Here is a 5,467-nt window from a genome sequence, read left to right on the forward strand (position 1 = left end):
TTGGCCTTGGCGCGGGCCTTGCCTCCTTGCTTGCCGCGGCCGGACATCGCCAACAACACACTCGCGCAGACGCTTCCAACCTGGAAACTGCGCGCTGCCGGCGACGCCTCAGCCTTTTATAGGCAGAACCCCGATTGTTCTCCCGACCTTCCTATTGGCTCGCGCGACCCTGACGTCGTGGCCAATCGGAGCGCGCGCACACAATCCGCTCATTTACATAAAATCGACTCCCTGGCCTGAGCACCGCAGTCCGGAGCTGGAATCACGGCGGGCGTGGCTACGGGCATTTGCGTGGGCCGGATGGCGAACGCACAGGCCTGTGTCCAGCCTTGCTGGCGGAGCGCGCCCCTCGTGGGGAAGCGCAGCCGCAGGGAAAGGGGTACCAGCTCTGGGTGGGGCGGGTGAGCCCGGGCCCTGGCCCGGAGCTCCTTCGTCCACCGCATTTGTGAGCATGAGAGACCAAAGAATTAAAGATATTTCTTGTGTTATTGGATTAACGTTTAAAGCACAAGCTTGGACACTATGGGGAGGATCCAACCTTACTGCTTCTTTCCTGCCCACTAGAGATACAGTTGCTAGGAAACTGGCCCAAAGGCCCCCCTCTCTAGCAACAGCCAAACAAAGGAAGCCAGGCACCTTCTCACAGTGAATCAGTTTAAAATCCCCATTTGTGTTTTAGCCAATAAACACTGGCCAGGTTGGAATCCCCTGCTTTGGGCTTGCTGAGTGACTGGACCTATAAATCACTTTCTTCCCCCTGAGCTAGGTGCTCTGCTCTCAACCTCTGAATGGGTGAGCCAGTCATAAAAAGACCCTACTGGGTCAGAATCAGCTCCTTGGTGGTCTTTGCAGTCCGTGAGACTTGGGCATAACAAGCGCATCCCCAGAGAGGAGTCTCCCGCTCTGTTCCCTGGGCAGCTGGCCAAGTCCTCCAGTCCAGCTGCGCCAAATAGAGCCCGGCCTTTGAACTCCTGAGAAGGCTCCTTGTGGAGACACCTACCTTCTCTCAAAGGCGTTTTTTGTTTCTCTCTCTCTTTCCCGCACACACCTTGTTAGAAGTCATTTCATCTCCAGTTACTCATGTTCTTTTGGAAGATGAGTTTAAGTTTGGAGGAGTACCCTGAGTCCTGGCTTACACATTCCAGTGTCCAGGGCTGGGAGGGAAGGCCACTAAATTCATGCTGATCTATTGTCAGGGTGGAGGAAAGCATTAGCAGTCCTTTTATAGAAGTATCAGCTTTGGGGTCGTCCGAGAAGTCACTTGTCTTTAGGTTCAGAAATTGCTCTGAAAACATTTAGACACTGAACGCAGAACTTTGGTTGCTTTGGGTGTTTTTAGTTGCAGTGTTTACACGCTGTGTTTCCTGTTTCGGGTCACAAGATTTAAGACATGCTTAAGTGGAGTTTGATAAAGGCCAAAGGCTTACTGTTTTTGTGACAGTATTCTGGCCTCTTCCGGGATGAAGGGCAGCGGTTGGCAGGCTTTCCTAGTTTACACCAGGTTCTACCCTCAGCACCACACAAGGGAGTCAGGCAGGGTGACTTAGCACACAAACGTTGTTCCTCCTGTTCTGTTTGCCTTAGTTTTGTTTTTTTTCCCCACTGACAGCTTCCCCTCAGTGTCTCCCTCTTGGCTCTGCTGCTCTGCTGTGTGAGTCAGCTGCTCCTCCACCCAGACAGCTGCTGCATTGTTTCCTTGGCTCCTCTTGGTCGCTGCCTCCATGGTCACTCCCTCCCAGGGTCCCTGCAGAGGGGGCCCAGTTTGCTTCAAGTAACCCCATGCTTCTAAAAATTCCACGGAAAGCGACGCACTTGAGCCAGATCCGTGTATAATTAACTCCCAGGGAACTTCCTGAACAAGTATCTGAGTACCCAGGGGCCTCGGGCAGTGTTCCACAGAGAGTGCTTTGCCTCCCCCTGAGCTACTTCAGGAACCTTATCCCTAAGGAAGCTGGCACGTGTACTTTTGAAAAAAGCAAAACTGCCCTGGTGGCCACAGAGCGACAGAAGGCCTATCATCTTTGCCTTGTGTCTGTCTCCCTTTCTTTGGCTGAAGGCACAAAGTTATTGTCCTCCCCTGCTCTTGCGTCATAGCAGATGAGGGCAGTTATTCAGGAAGGCAAAGCCGCACCTAGAGTAGACGGGATCGTGTGAGTGAGAGTGATGTCCTCACGTGATGACTTGCCATCGTGCGGGATCGGAACGGTAGCAATGATCCCAGAGACCCTGCGTTCACTGGGCCTGCATGTCAGTCAGTCCGTGCCATGTCAGATGGACTTGGGGGGTCTCTGGACCTGCACATGCTCTACCTCTACTTTTCCTCTTTAATTTGGAGGAGTGAGCCTAGCTTCTCAGGGTTTCTAGAGCCCCGGTCTTTACCCTCAGACCTTCAGTTACTATGATGAGGGATCTGTCTCCTTATAGTAATCATATGATTTGTTTTGTTGCATATTCTGAGGACACTGGCATAGGTTTATGACTTTTGGCTTTGTGGAACGTGGCTGAAGTGAAAGGGTGTATTGAAGATACTAGTTATGTTGCCCTAAGTCGGTAAAGGAACAACCTTGGAACTGTGTTTAGGAAAATACCTTGGAATGGGAGGAGTGCAAAGATTGTGAAAAAGCAGTCATTGGCAGTAGCAGGATGTGGTGGCTCAGGTGGCCATCTACACAGCAAAGTGTGACAGCTCCAGCTGTAGTTAGGTTTCTGCAGCTCGTGGAACCAGATTTGCTTATTTTAGCAAATACAAAATGGCTTAAGTGTAAGAACTGAGTATTTCCAGAGAATATTCATGTAAAACTTTGTAGGCAAGCGTCTCGGATGAAATATGTAGCAAAAGAGAGTGCATGATGTAGCAACGAAACTGAAGAGATCTCTACAGATCGCCCAAATGCTAAGGTCATAGTGCAAAGCACAACAGAAGATTGGTGATGGCAACATGAAACATGGTGGACCTACATTGAAGGAGGTCAGTGCTCAGTTAACTGGGGCTAAATTTGATGCTTTAAGTGCTTGCCAAGACACACACACAGCCACAGTCTGTGGACTCTGGTATAGCGCTGAGCACGTTACACTCTGGTGGGGCCTCACAGAGACCATGTTTCAGTGAAAAGCAAGTCAATCATGTCATCAATCCTCCACGGCCGTCTCTCCTGAATTCCCTGTTGTATAGCTATTTCCTCCAAATGAAAACTTTCTCTCATGCAAAGCATAGAAGCTTAGAAGACCCTGGACATAAAATGTACAAGGCTCAGAAAACTGAAACAAACAAGTCACGAGAATGCTCATACCCAGGGTTTTACAAGGAAAGATGGTTTGATCGGTATGGCTAGGCTGAATTGCTGGCAAATGGGGGGAGCTTTCAAGACTCCTGTCTCAGAGCTGAGTGGGCTTTTCAGGAATGCGGCAGAAAACCCTGGGACCGTGCTGCCCAGCAAATGTCGTTTTGAAAGATGCTTTGACGGCTGTTCCCGGGTGCCAGCTTGACTACATCTGGAATTAGTTAAAACCCAAGTGGCTGGGTACAGCTGTGAGGCATTTTCTTAGTTAAATCACTTGAAGTGGGAAGACCCAAATCTTCTGGGCTGGGAAGATCCATCTTAAATCTGGGGCACACCTCCTGGGGCCGGCCGAAGGACAAGGAAGAAGGAAGCTCCTGCTCTCTGCTTGCTCTTGTAAGACCTGGGGTCTCACAGCTCAGGAGTTCAAGATCGCGCCCTTCCCAGAAACTCCCCCAGACCAAGACTCGTTGTAAAAGCAAGAGGTTTATTAACCATTGCGCAATGGGGTCACCCCTGCCGGTCAGCAAAGAGTGGCACCGGGAGACAAAGGCCTTTAGGTTTTTAAAAGAAAAATTGCGGGAAATTTGAAGTTGCAGTTTTGGCAATTTAGGATTGAATGAGGAAGCTATAAAGTAAGATAATTGGTTAGTCTTAGGTGCTCAAGCTTGGCCAGTCCTGCCAAGTGTGAATGCAGCTGCAATTGAAGGTGGGGTGGTTAGCTCATCCTTTGGCTGGAGGTCAGGAGCTACTCAGAAGAAGGATTGAGGCCGTCTGGGTTCGTTGCTAAAAAACACTATCTTGAAGACAAGGGTCTGGTCATTCTTTTTGCTGAGTGAAGGTCATTGCTTGCTTGCTTTTTTATATCTGTCCTCACAGATAGGGTCACATTCCTCCATTTTCTGGAAAGGTACTAAGAGGCTTTAGCTTAGCCTGAACCTAAAACTCAACACTATAGGCTTTAGAAGACATACAGGTTACAAAGCTAGTCTAACCGTTTCACTCTCACTAGCAAATTCATTCCTTCACTGGCGTTGGCCTCTCTCTCCAGGATTCTGGGGCAGTTCGTGCTTGCGTACTGTCATCTTTAACCTTCCTGACCACCTCTGACCAGGACTCTGATGATTAGACTTACAGCTCATTCAGAAGTTGTGGTGGTTTGAATATGCTTGGCCCATAGGGAGTGGCCTTGTTGGAGGAAGTGTGTCACCGTGGGGGCAGGCTTTGAGGTCTCCCGTTCGGGTCTCCTATGCTCAAGCTCTACCCAATGTGGAAGTCCAGTGTCCTTCCGCTGCCTGTGGATCAAGATGCAGAGTGCTCCTCCAGCACCATATCTGCCTGCACACTGCCGTGCTTCCCGCCTTGACGGTAATGGACTAAACTGCTGAACCTGTAAGCCAGCCCCAATTCAATGTTTTCTTTATAAGAGTTGCCGTGGCCAGGTGTCACTTCATAGCAATAGGAATCCTAGGACAAAACTTCATCCAGGATAGTCTGTCAGTTTTAGAATTTAATTGGCAAATCCTTTTCCTCACTTGAGAAATTACTGATAAACTGGGCAGGGTGGTGCATGCCTTCAATCCCAGCACTTGGGAGGCAGAGGCAGGGGGATCTCTGTGAGTTCCAGGACAGCCAGGGCTACACAGAGAGACCCTGTCTTGTAAACAAATATTGATGGGTTCTGAAAAATTAGATTATGCACAGTCTACTAGGACCACCAACAACTGATACGGCTTGAACTGTATCCACACAAATGATGTATTGAAGTCAAACCCGTATTTCGCCTTATTTGAAAGCATTTGGGCAGATGTAATCAAGTTAAACTACAGTAGGATTCCATCCAGTGTGACTAGTGGATTCATACGATAAACAAGGGGTTTAAAGGGATAATGCAGGTGAATATGATCAAAATACAATACGCACTGCATGAAATTGCCCATAAAATTTAAAGCATGCCAGGGGGTGAGGCAGGCTGGGATAAGACTGAGATAGATTGGAGTTATGCTCCCACAAGTCAAACATCCCGGCTTCCCCGTACAGAAAGGTAAAAGAGCCCCCTTCAGCAGGGAAAGGAGCCCTGTCACGCTGATTTCTGACTTCTAGCCTGTATACTACGAGAGAACAATGTGGTTACCTTAAAAATACAACTGCAAAAAAAAAAAAAAAAAAAAAAAAAAAAAAAAAAAAAA

This window comes from Psammomys obesus, unplaced genomic scaffold, assembly GCF_907164565.1.
Source record: "Psammomys obesus unplaced genomic scaffold, mPsaObe1.curated_primary_1811, whole genome shotgun sequence".
Lineage (NCBI taxonomy): Eukaryota > Metazoa > Chordata > Mammalia > Rodentia > Muridae > Psammomys > Psammomys obesus.